Source organism: Schistocerca americana, chromosome X (assembly GCF_021461395.2).
Source record: "Schistocerca americana isolate TAMUIC-IGC-003095 chromosome X, iqSchAmer2.1, whole genome shotgun sequence".
Classification (NCBI taxonomy): Eukaryota; Metazoa; Arthropoda; class Insecta; order Orthoptera; family Acrididae; genus Schistocerca; species Schistocerca americana.
The window spans coordinates 475,998,004-476,012,360 of NC_060130.1; positions in this window are offsets into that span (position 1 = coordinate 475,998,004).

Sequence of the window (14,357 nt, forward strand, 5' to 3'; positions counted from 1 at the left end):
AAAATGGTTCAAATGGCTCTGAGCACTATGGGACTTAACTTCCTTGGTCATCAGTCCCCTAGAACTTAGAACTACTTAAACCTACCTATCCTAAGGACATCACACACATCCATGCCCGAGGCAGGATTCGAACCTGCGACCGTAGTGGTCCCGCGGTTCCAGACTGTAGCGCCTAGTACCTCCTAACGAGATCAGAGCTAACATTACGATGCTGCGTTTCTTTGAAACATCGGTTGTCGGCTCAGGACATGTTCAAAGTACTCATTACGGAGACCGAGTACCTCTGGCTGGTGAGCCAGTCCTCCCTCCACACTCGATCACCGCCTACCTTCACGCATGCCATTTGGAGGAAAATCTTGGCCCGCCAGCAAGATTACTCGTAGATAATAGACAAAGTCATCAAGAATCTCCCCCGCTCATCACCTGATTGCGTCTCCAACAGACATCGGCACCAAAGGTTTCTTTGCATCTTGTTCCAAGCGTTCTTTTCCTTGACACCGGATTCATCTAGACTTTGTGGGTTCTTTTCTCAGCTTGGTGTTGTTTATCGTCGTGGACTCTTTCCAAGGTTTCCATAGGTCACCAGGACGTATTCCAGAACAGAAGCGACGATTAAAGCACTCACCCAAGTGTCCGCGATCGAAAGCCTAGCAGAGGCCATCGTGGCAGATTACAGCACCCAGTTCACTTCCGCCATTTGTGTAATGTTTTGCACCCAGCATGGCATACAACATCTCTTCAATGGTTCTTATTTTTCCTCAGGCAGGATGAAGACAATGATCTAGCCTTTTTTCTAGCAAAAACTTTGCAATCGCTTTTTTAGGTTACATCTGTCGCACGTAAGTTCCCTTATTAACTTCAACACAGAAGGAAACTTCAAACCATCCACCACTTCATTCAGACTCAACAGCACCAGTAGCCTCTGCTATACAAACGTATCCTCCAGAAGGGAGACAGGGTATGGACCAGTGCTACCATCATAGGTGCCTAGGGACATCGCCTTTCAAATAGACGCTGACTGACTCTGGTGTCGGAAAGCGCGGAAACTGAACGCGCGCCAGAGGGTATGGACCTGGATACTCACTGTGGTCTTTGTGCTCCGGCGCGCCTGCGCCGCGGGCATCACTGTGCGAGTGCGGCTCTCCCCGTACCTCGTGAAGTCCGCGGCAAATGGCGTTTCCCGCGGTCTTGTATTTAGGCGACCGCGCGGCGCTACCTCGGCAGTCTGGAACTAGCCGTAGTTCACGTCTGCATTTCGGCCCTGCTGCGCTGCAGTTCCGTCTGTTGAGATACATTCTGTCGTTGTTTGGAGTGTTCCTGCGTCATTGTCTCGCCGTGTTTATCACCTCAGTTCTTGTTTGCTTGCCCTCGTGTTGTGTCCTGGTCGCTCGTAGTGTCTGCCGTCCCCTACTTGTTCGTCTGTCCTGCCTGTTCGTTGTTAGCGATACCTCCAGAGGCTCCCCGCCTGGCGGCTTTGCATCTCCATTCTCTGCCGTGCACCAATCGACGGTCGCTCGCGGCTAAAACAGACTCCACTTCCTTTCTGTAGTGTGGTGGCTTTGCTGCCGGGTTGACGCCATGTAGCCGAATTGCATGTCGTTGATGATGAAACCATGAAAAGGGCAAGAGAACCGCCAGTCCACGTGTGGAGAAAGTCGGCGACCTGGCTGGGAATCGAACCGGTGCCCTTCGGTTTGCAGCCAGACACGCCGACAACGCAGTTACCGAGGCAGTCACGTACTCCACTGACGGTACTGCTAAAACCTGCTCCGGCCCTTCGTTTCCCCAGACTGGTCATATGCTATGACCTGCTACAGAGACCACGAGCGCGGTAGCCCCCGCCTACTTCTCTTCCCCCGCCGCTACATCCACATAGAAAACCATAGCAATGGTTTTTATAGTACGGAATCCCATAAGAACAAGAATGGTTGTGAACAACAAGGTAGTAGTCCAAGTGAATCATTTATCTCTGATGTGACATCACCTACATGTACACAGTACTATCTGTAAGGGATATTAGGTTCTGTAGCAGTCAGACAAGGTGAGTGTTTTAGCCAGCACAGATGGATAGAAGAATTTAGAAAACTACGCTATGTTACAGTTCCATACATTAATGAGGACTGGTTTCTTATTCATTGAGAACACTTACTCAGAAGTTTCCAGACGAACCCAAGATACAGAAACTTTTTACAGACGCTGGTGTTTCTCTTTTGCCATGTGGGGATAGTCCAAGAAGACCTCTCGACGCAAATGTGGGTGACTGATCAGGGGTCTAATATAATTTATGACTTAAAAAGCTACGAAAGACAGTTACGTCTAGCTCATATAGAGGGCAGAGTCCTACCCCACATATTCAATACAGATTATTAGTTGGCTAAATTTTGTTGTGGGTGGATTGAACAAACGTCGATTTGCAAACATTTAATACCCCACACGCAACGTGTAGAACTGAGTCAAAATTAGAGATGTCATTGAGCCGAGGATATAACGCACGCTTGAATTCAAAAGTAACGATTGTGGAGTCAGCCTTTTCTCCGTTCAAACACATTATGCATAAACACCAGCTTCGTAAAAATAGCTGGAATGGACAAACACCTCTATCGAAATTTGGCATGCTTTCATAAACCGCTACACCATGAAACACAAAAACTACACCAGGAGAAATGACTTACATTACAGTATTGCCTCCCAAGTTATGGGAGAGTAATCCAAAATTTTTCTGGCGTTCTCAGTCGTGTTGCCGAGTTTTAAATAATGAAAAAAATTGGCAAAGTGAGGTTCTCAGTACGTGCGTCAGAGAGTTAATCTGGAAGTGAATAAAAAAGTCGCTATGTTCCTCACTCCTCCTTACCAAAATATAAGAATGCTTGCCTGTCCAGCTAAAAAAAGGGAAGAAGTACCATCTGCTACTGAAGATCTTTGCTGGAGAATTTCGCAAAGTGCAATCGAAAAGCAGCAATTGGACTAGGAAAGAAATGTGAATCCAAGACGCCAGGATTTATTACTACACTTTGTGTGACGACGTCGATGATGCGCAAAGTTACGACGATGTGCCTCTGTAATCAAGTAACTGACACATCCGACCTCGACGACGATCGACTGCTTGACTGACGGAAACAAAAATCCCCAATACGCCCACAACTGTCGCAAGTAGCAAAAAATACTTTTGCTGCTCCTGGTACCGGTGCTGCCTGTTAAATGACACTTAGTGTGGCATTTAACATTATTCAGGAAAATAGATCATGAGAAAATCCTGAACATGTTGATGAACTTTTGTTTCTCAACAGTTATTATAAACGTGCAACGAACTGGCTTCGTTCTCGTCATAAAGTTTATTTTAAAAGTACGTACACAGAAAAAATTATTAGATGTATGTCGTTACTTCATAGATTTTTGTGTGTTAATTACAATCCCACAAATAATAAAAATCGCAAAAGTGCAGTGTTATTGTGATTTAATAAAAACACGTCACATTTAAACACATATGGCGTTTTGTCTGCACTCTGTTGCACAGCTTGCTGATGTTTGATCACATCCTCTTTCTGGGTTCATTATTTTTTCATAATTCGTAAATATCGTGTACCTTTCTAATGTCACTCTAAATGATTAATTTGCCATGTTGAGACTAGAGGGAAAGAGCATAACCAAATAATAGTATGGGTCTGAGTCTGGCATCGGGTATGAAATCGGGCGGATATGGACAGGTATATGTTTTCGGGTACAAACCCGTATCTGTCGGCCACACACCCGACTGAAGTCTCTGCTACCCGACCATACCCGCCCATTGGATATCTCTACACAACCAGCGGCGACACATTCTCAAATCAGGCAGGCAGCACATCTTATCGTGCCGGAGACCGGGCCTCTTCCACCTCGTCACATTACGCGATTCCCGTGGTCTCGGGAGATGGATAGAGTTGTCCGCACAGTCACACACCAATGTCAGAGTTAATCTATACGATTACAACTTTCGCGCCAGATATCCCTTTGCTGATGTGGAAGCAGACGACCTTCTGTTTGTTAAATCTTGCTTCAAAGCAGCCGGCAGCCAGGAAAGAGCGTCTGCATTTGTGTGCTGGGCTGTTGGTTTGTATGTGATGCGATACTGATATGCAGATAAAAAGGGAACCCATCGCTGTAACCGTTGTGCTGTTTCGTTCGACAACGTTGAGCGATGGCCGAATAAATCGAACAAAGGCTTGCGATCAGTCCCTATATAGAATTTCTCACCATAGACGTATGTTTGAAATTTCAGCATTGCGTAGATGATTAGAAGGGGATCTTCCTCTATCTGGAAACAGTTCTATTGGGCCTTATTAAACGTTTGGAATCGAAAGCTTTCGTGTGTACCTGACGGATAGGGGCGACCTCTTAAGAGGAGGGGTGGCCGGCCTAGTGTGTCGGAGGATTTGCAACCGAACAATCGATATACCAAATACGTCCAGAATCGAGACTGCCGGTATGGACTTCACAACAGAGAGTAACGTCCTCACGGTAGTTTTTTGCATTCTCCTTACAACCACATCGGGCCAAAGGACCTCCGGGTAATGACAGGCAGTTTCGAGCGTGTAGTAGTGGCAGGGGACTTGAACGTTAAACATAGTGAATAGGTTCAAATGGCTTTGAGCACTATGGGACTTAACTTCTGAGGTCGTCAGTTCCCTAGAACTTAGAACTACTTAAACCTAACTAACCTAAGGACATCACACACATCCATGCCCGAGGTAGGATTCGAACCTGCGACCGTAGCGATCGCGCGGTTCCTGACTGTAGCGCCTAGAACCGCTCGGCCACCCCGGCCGGCATAGTGAATAGGATAAACGACAGTGAGAGGGGAGTAAGGCTGTTTATCCGGGGTGATCATTCCTTGAGGCAAATTGCTCCCAAGGAACCTACTCAAATCGCCTATCAAGGCCAGTTCAGGCCAGATATCCTGGATATCTAACTTTCCAAGCGCCTGCCGTCGAGAACTGCGAGCACAGTTCGTTATGAGCTGAACTTAGACCATAGCCCAGTTGTCCTGGAATGTGCTAATGTCGAAGACAGCAGGTTGACAAATACAACATATAACGCATGCTTGGGGCAATGTAACACCCTGGTAGCCCATCACCTGTGCGACATACCGCAAAATCGAAACGAAAGAGAGGTGCAATCGGTCGTCGAGTATTTTACATCCATCCTCCAGACCTGCGCTCGACAGACAAGCGCTCGCAGTAGTGGCCGAGCGGTTCTAGGCGCTTCAGTCCGGAACCACGCTACTACTACGATCCCAGGGTCGAATCCTGCTTCGGGCATGTATGTGTGTGATGTCCTTAGGGTAGTTAGGTTTAAGTAGTTCTAAGTCTAGGGGACTGATGACCTCAGATTTTAAGCCCTATAGTGCTTCTAGCCATTTGAACCATTTTTTTTTTTTTTGACGTACAAGCACCATGATGACCACCGTAAGTGCTGATAGGGATCTGCCCCGTGATACCTGGGGCTTGATAGTAACTGAGCGGCGCGTGAGAAGGGACTGGCCACGTTAATACGATCCCGCCGACGGTCGTCTGCGTAGAAGGCTAGAAGGACAGATGAAAATTACAGGACCGCAGAGACCTCTGGTGGGAAGAAAGACTCAGAGAACCGGAATAGGACATGAACCAAGTATGGAAGATCATGAAAGCGCAGAAGCCTACTCCCAGGGTAGAGAAGCCACTCTTAGGGTTAAATGTAATTGTTCGTCAATATGAGGAAAAGACAGAAATATTATTAGTGACTCCACCAAGGTCATAATTCCGAACTCAGTTCGTCCAAGATAACGAGAGCGAAAGGCAGGAGTGAGAAATTGTCGGAGGAGTGGCTCGACTGAGAGAGAATAGGCTAGAAACAGACTTCACACTGGTTTCCCGTGGACTTGTATGTGCCAACATCAAACGACTAGAGAACAACAAATTCCTCAGCCGTGACAGTGTCCGTTTCCCACACGTAAAACCTAAAACAACTATAGCCTTCTGCAATCACCTGCCTTATCACAATCTACAATCAAAGCCTTTCTCTAACCTACTTCCCAACCGTCTAGAAAACTGCTAAGTTAACTCCTCCAAAACCGAGACATCTTTGTAGCTGGCAGAGTATTACAATGGAGTGACCTGGACCTACAGCTCGACAGGCGTCTGACATTCGTGAAACAAATAAACAGAATAGAAACCAATGTTTGAACTGCTTTTTACTAATTGTACCCGCTCCTAATGGGTGAGGGTTATCGGGTAAATACAAAGCTCAGATTTTGCAGTTGTATTATCTTGCCAACGATTTGTACGGATCAGAAATATGGTCAACTGCAGAACCACACATTTGGAGAACTACCATTATTGTCAAGTAAATCACTGCTAACTAATCATGGTCTTCACAAACATACAGAAAAATTTTGAATAACTTTATGGGAGGTCTTCCACTTCGCCCCACCATCTCATTCATTATTTAGCTACACATTACGCCGGCACTTCAGGTAAGAGATCTATATTTACATTCTACAGACGGTTTAGGCTATAAAAGACTGCAGACAATAATCATACATCCACACAATCATTCAGATACACAATCACCGCCATTTTTCCTGTAATTAAAGTTATGTTGGAAGTCAGACGGGCATAGCGATGTAGTAAGTCCAAGAGACGAATATAGAGGAATCCGACCGTTGTTTTCGTATGTTCTGATCCATTTGCTTCCCGGTGTGAAAGGACAGCGCAAACCAAATTAGGAAATGCTGAATATATTTTCAAACCTTTCTTCATACAGGAAAATGAAGTTACGTTGCCATCATTCAACAGTTCTTCCTCTGCTAAGAACAGTGATATTATAATCAGTACCTGTACCGTGGAAAGCAGATAAATCGCTAAAACCTATTACAGTCCCAGAACCGAAGAAAGTTTTTGTTAACTTTTGTACTGAATTTGTGGGCCAATTAGCTACGAATATCATCGTAATTTATTACACACTACTGGCGAACAGTATCTTCCACATGATTGGAAAGAGATCAGTTAAGACACATCTGCCAAGAAAGAAACTAGAAATGAACTGCCGAAATACTGCCCTTTCTCTGTCACATCTGTTAGTAGCAGAATAGAAGTAGATATTGTGAGTACAAACATAATGAACAAAATACCCATCAAGATGTAAATCAGCATAGGTTACGAAAATATCAACCGTGTTTCAACGTGGGAGTCTATAGTTTCACGGAATAGCTTCAGTTCTCTTTCCAGTGCACAGCTAAGCTCCACTAAACTAGAGATCCAGCTTTATAATTTCCAGTCGAGACCGTGACCACAAAAATTTGAATTAACTTCCCACTGGCGGGGTGAAACTACGCCCAGACTTCCTGCTTCGCGACACTTTACGTGATTGCAGCTACACTTTGAACTCTAGGACAAGACGGTAAGTCACAACACCACTCACAAGGAACCTGTTGAGAGTAAGGTCGCAAGTTCAGTCTTTAGGAAGGCCCATTTGATAGTGTTAAGTTAACAGTTATGATAGTGAAAATGTTAGCGGCCAATGACTCACCTTGTGCATGAGAAGGGCTACAGAAATGGAGTGTCCAGGAGATGCAGAGATCACCCTTGTAATGGATGTGTGTATTGCATTTCACAAAATGAATATAGTTTAAATTCAAGAAATGTTCAAAAGAAACCATTAACTTACACCATGAACATCAAATGAAAAGTAGCGCGCCAGAGTGATCACAAAGATTCGCACCATCAAGACCACTACTCCTTGGGAGTTACAAACCGTGCAGGGCGCTCGGATAGGTATCCAGTACAAAAAAAGAAAGGACATAGAATCACATTGGTTTAACGAGGTGATGAGAATTGATGGGATGTGATGGCCTGCAGCTGAATGAGAAACAGTCTGTTGTAGAGTTTATTGTGAAACTGGCTATCATTCATGAGGTAGCTGCAGTCAGTGCGATAATATGTTTTATAGGCACGGAAAAAAACAAACATCAAGATGTAAATTTGTTCAGTGGTTAATTTGATATCACAAGCTTTTCAGGAGGGGTAGTTATCTCTAAAGGAGCATTATTTTATACGCAGACCAGGAATCAAGCAAAATCAAATTACTTAGACCAACTACTGGCCAAAAGCAGAGCTCATACGATAGCTGTAGTTCTCTTATGCTCACTTTCCCATTCTTCCATGCTGTGACGTAAATATTCCGTACTGACCTGGAAAGACCACTCACACGAGAAAGAGTTGTAGGGGACAGAGCAGTTCCAACTTCTGCAGCACAATAAATAACTTTCCAGCCGATTTACCATCCAGATTAACGGTCGTGATAATTGTATATGAATGCTTTAAACCATTGATTTTAGTTGATATTGATACATCTGTTTTGGTACTTATAATTTCCAGTATTCCTTTCATATGCATTTCCTCTTGAAATTACGGATGGTCGGAGTTGAAAACAAATTCCTAACTGAACGATGGAATAAGTTTGTTTATCTCATCTACATATGTCCGGGCCGGCTCCACAGTTTGCTGTGCATTGTCAACTTGACGCTTCGTTTGAAATTTTGGTATCTTACGTCTTCCAATTCTGCAGCACTGTTCGGAGTTATGCAACCATGCACTGCTTCCCTTGAAATCAATGTAATCTATGTCCAGCGCAATTTGATGTCCATAGCGCAGTAGGCCACTATCACGCACATCCTGTAAATTGTATTGAGCATCCTTGAAACAGCCAAACACCTGTTTTTGTTACAAGTGTGCCTTCTTCTCCCATGATTATCCGTAGTTTTTTTTATGCATTACGCGGTCATATTGCTGCGAACTTATTCTTAATCTCTACATAACTGTTTTTATACGATGCTGCGGATAATCTTCTACCGAACGTAGTTGTGTTTTGTGTCCACTCCTTGGACAACGAATTTCGTTTACTATGTTTCAATGGAGACAGTATTTATGGCTCCCTGCCCGATAAGTATGATTAACTACATGATTCTATACCTGTTTCGGTATCAATTTCACTTGTTACCCACGTATCGTCATCATTGTATTCCTCATGTACATTGTCCGCACAGTCGAGCGCATACGACACCATGCATTCCACTACTAATCTTGCAGAAACGCTAATATTTCACCTACCACATCTTTCTTACTATACGACAATCTTTGACTTCATTTCTGATGAAATGTCAACTTCAACAACTGTTTTTGTAGATACAAGGTAATGTTTGCTTTGTTATCGTTGCCATTGTTCTGCTTTGTATCAACAGCACTAACAGTGTTGCGCTGTTGTGAGCTCATTGGATACCTCGAGTCTCGCCCCTTTTGCCATTAGCAGCCAATATTGCGGTTGCATTGTGGACAGTGTGTGGGACGTCGAACGCCGTAAATATCATTGGCCTTGAAGCGCACCCATATCATGTACCGTACCAAACTCTGGTGACCAGTAGAGTGAGGAACTACCCCTAATGACCATGCAAATTAATTTAAAACGAATGTACTGTCACACAACGGGAAACGTCTTATTTAAGTGAATGTTGAGGGAGGTTCAGCAATTAAACATGATATAATTTGGTACCACACCACTCATATGGATGTACACTCCTGGAAATTGAAATAAGAACACCGTGAATTCATTGTCCCAGGAAGGGGAAACTTTATTGACACATTCCTGGGGTCAGATACATCACATGATCACACTGACAGAACCACAGGCACATAGACACAGGCAACAGAGCATGCACAATGTCGGTACTAGTACAGTGTATATCCACCTTTCGCAGCAATGCAGGCTGCTATTCTCCCATGGAGACGATCGTAGAGATGCTGGATGTAGTCCTGTGGAACGGCTTGCCATGCCATTTCCACTTGGCGCCTCAGTTGGACCAGCGTTCGTGCTGGACGTGCAGACCGCGTGAGACGACGCTTCATCCAGTCCCAAACATGCTCAATGGGGGACAGATCCGAAGATCTTGCTGGCCAGGGTAGTTGACTTACACCTTCTAGAGCACGTTGGGTGGCACGGGATACATGCGGACGTGCATTGTCCTGTTGGAACAGCAAGTCCCCTTGCCGGTCTAGGAATGGTAGAACGATGGGTTCGATGACGGTTTGGATGTACCGTGCACTATTCAGTGTCCCCTCGACGATCACCAGTGGTGTACAGCCAGTGTAGGAGATCGCTCCCCACACCATGATGCCGGGTGTTGGCCCTGTGTGCCTCGGTCGTATGCAGTCCTGATTGTGGCGCTCACCTGCACGGCGCCAAACACGCATACGACCATCATTGGCACCAAGGCAGAAGCGACTCTAATCGCTGAAGACGACACGTCTCCATTCGTCCCTCCATTCACGCCTGTCGCGACACCACTGGAGGCGGGCTGCACGATGTTGGGGCGTGAGCGGAAGACGGCCTAACGGTGTGCGGGACCGTAGCCCAGCTTCATGGAGACGGTTGCGAATGGTCCTCGCCGATACCCCAGCAGCAACAGTGTCCCTAATTTGCTGGGAAGTGGCGGTGCGGTCCCCTACGGCACTGCGTAGGATCCTACGGTCTCGGCGTGCATCCGTGCGTCGCTGCGGTCCGGTCCCAGGTCGACGGGCACGTGTACCTTCCGCCGACCACTGGCGACAACATCGATGTACTGTGGAGACCTCACGCCCCACGTGTGAGCAATTCGGCGGTACGTCCACCCGGCCTCCCGCATGCCCACTATACGCCCTCGCTCAAAGTCCGTCAACTGCACATACGGTTCACGTCCACGCTGTCGCGGCATGCTACCAGTGTTAAAGACTGCGATGGAGCTCCGTATGCCACGGCAAACTGGCTGACACTGACGGCGGCGGTGCACAATAGCTGCGCAGCTAGCGCCATTCGACGGCCAACACCGCGGTTCCTGGTGTGTCCGCTGTGCCGTGCGTGTGATCATTGCTTGTACAGCCCTCTCGCAGTGTCCGGAGCAAGTATGGTGGGTCTGACACACCGGTGTCAATGTGTTCTTTTTTCCATTTCCAGGAGTGTATATTAATGGATGGAGGGATCTTCTAGGTACTAATGGAAACCCTTGGTCATTATAAAAGTTAGATCTGTTGTCTTTAAACACGAGAATTACCCACTGATATATTGAAAGAAACCACTGACAGACGTGCAAGCGGTTATAACTCTAAAGTATAGCCTTGGTACAGGTGGGATCAGAGGATGAAACACAGTTACTTTAATAATTCGTGGAGACGGTCAGTGATTGCATACTGCATACTCTCCGTCCAAAAGGGCTTCAGGATATCCAACGGTACCGACAGACCGCCGTGTCATCCTCAGACGACAGGGGTCACTGGATGCGGATATGTAGAGACATGTGGTCAGCACACCACTCTCCTGACCGTCGTCAGTTTTCGTGGCATGGCTACTTCTCAATCGAGTAGCTTATCAATTATCGTCACAAGGCCTGAATGCAGCCCGCTCGCCAACAGCGCTCGGCAGGCCCGGATGGTCACCCATCCAAGTGCTATCCAAGCCAGGCAGCGCTTATCTTCGGTGTTCAGAAGGAAACCAGTCTTACCACCACGGCATGGCCGTTAGCTGTGACAAGTTGTTAACTAAATACTGAATGCGCACGGAAAGATAGGGGCGCTCGAACACGAATAGATCGGACAGCGGCAGTAGCGACTGTAATGTCAGATTCAGCCTTCACTTTGTACTTAATTCTCATTTCATCTGTCATCTCTCCTGTTCTAGCATGGAATCTTAACTCTGAAAAAGCCTAAGGTGAAATATTTATTCTACAAAAGCCGAAAGTGAAGGGTACTACCTCTGGTCGCTCTGGAACTTTTCTGTTTCTTGTCAGAGTAGAGTGTATGGATGTGGTCGCCTTCAGACTTTCAATTCTGTCATGGTGAAATGATGATCCAACTACAGTCTTTCATCCAGGAAAACTCCTACATATCGACACTTCGTCTGTCTTTTTATCTGAGTATCCCCTAATACTATCCTTGGGATTAGATATAAGAAAAGTTTTGCTTTCAAGAGTTATAACCGCTTGCACGTCTGTCAGTGGTTTCTTTCAATATATCAGTGGGTAATTCTCGTGTTTAAAGACAACAGATCTAACTTGACAGTTATTGAGAGCTGACTGCAACTATGCCCGACCACATCATTTCATATACAATATTGTTGACGTAAAACAGCCGGTTTTATTTCCGCTACTCTAACTATAATATAATATCCATAGTTGAACTACGACTAATTTATACACTGTTTACATGTTAAGAGGGGTATGGGAGAGCTGTGTGAATTTCCACAAATATTTTTGTGCACCAGGGTTTTGACGAGTGCGGTAACTGCTCCTGCGATGTTCAGAAAAACGACGTTACATACAGAGAAGCGAGTGCCGTTCTGAATTACAGACTGTTTTTCACACGAAGACATATTAAGAATGGAAGAGACCTTATTCAGGAAGCTGATGGAATTAGCTCCTCTGAAGCGTGAGTTTGGGCAGTATGGCAGCTCCGACCACGCTCCTGCAGTAATTCACTAATCAAGTAATTCAGAACGTATGATGTTATCAGCACCTAATATAGGCAGCTGGCCGCTAAGGCCTGTTGTCCCTTCCGGGGTGGGTGGGTTGCGGTAGGAGAAGTACTGACCAGGAGACTCAAAAAATATCCCACCTCCGGAAATTGTTATTCTCAAATGTTCCCAGATACAAACTGACATTCTCTGCACACGAACGTATCGGTGTATGTACGTGATGCTCAACACCAACATCTGCATCAGCTGTTAACTTCGAGGAGCAGACCACTGAAGAACCAAATGAAGCATCGAGTTACCGACCAAGAACTTCGTCTCCAGAGGCTGCAGGCATCCAACTGAGCTGGGGACCATACTTACAAGACATGGTGCCTTCGTACCGCTGGCTCACCTGCCGGGTGAATATCTTATGCTGGCGACCATGTCCCTGGTGAGTCGCTGTTACATCCTGGGACAGAGACTGACCATTCCGTCTGTTGCTGTACAGTAGTTCCTGGGGGCTTTCACCGTCGCTTATCACCGCGGAGTATGGGCATAAGTCCTCGACTTTGGTCATGCTCGAGTGACGAGTTTAAACACTGTCCTTCCTGCCGGCCGAAGTGGCCGTGCAGTTAAAGGCGCTGCAGTCTGGAACCGCAAGACCGCTACGGTCGGGTCGCAGGTTCGAACCCTGCCTCGGGCATGGATGTTTGTGATGTCCTTAGGTTAGTTAGGTTTAACTAGTTCTAAGTTCTAGGGGACTAATGACCTCAGCAGTTGAGTCCCATAGTGCTCAGAGCCAGCCACTGTCCTTCCTGACACGAATTAGTCAGGCTGCCAGGCGCTTTGCCAGATTCATTTCGGTGATAGCTTCGCTGACGCCAACGACGACCGCTTCTAACGCGATCTGTCGTCTGAGCCAGTCGTTGCTTGCTTGGAGTCTGGCACGACAGCAGCCACCTGCGTCATCGAAGGGCGATAGCCAGCTGCCAGGTATGGTCCCATCTGTGTATCTAAATGAATAAAGGACAGTTGTGTACAGGGATGTTTCTTTAACGGCTCGCCGACCGGTTCCAGTCCACTGACAGTGTTAGGGTCAACTTGCGACTCAAACAATTTCATAAATTTCATTGCGGCACACTTAAAAATTTCCCTATAGCTCCATTCTTTCGTTGTTAGCTTTTTGGCGACATAAGTTTGCAAGTACAACACCACATGCCCGAGACTACATGTGTGAGTTCTCTGTAAATACTACTGAGTCAGTAATCAATATTATGAAACACGTGGAATTTACGTTTGAGGAAAAATGTCCGATTGAGAACTAACCTGTTATCTTTAACTGCCTTCACAATTCCTCTCTCGAGAGTATATTACGTGTTGCTTCTTCCTATGATGTTGGTCTGCACTGTTCAAGAAACTAAAACTTTATAATTTAAAATACCTTGTATGGTTCAAAGAGTGAGCAGCTTGCTTGTGTCCGAAAACACACTGCTTCCAGAGAATTTCTATTAAGAGGCCACTGCTCCGAGAAAAAGCATCTTGTTTAGTTTGAGGATAAATCTATAATATAATGATCAACTCTCATTCCTCCCTCAGCTGTTTCTGATGAGAAACCAATCTGAAGAAATAAAAAGCGAGCAGCGAATAGGGGAGTTGTTGTCTACGAAAAGGTATTGCTGTCTGGCGGTAACAGCGACGCAAGTGATTGCATTGTGGTGAGTTGAGATTCCGTGTCGGCGAAAGCAATATCCGCTGGAAGCGCCAACCATACCCAGTTTCTCGTCGCCTCCCTTACAGCAGATAATTGAGTTCCTACGGCGAGAAGAGGAGAGCATCGAGAAAAAGCACCGAAATTCTTTGTGTAGCGT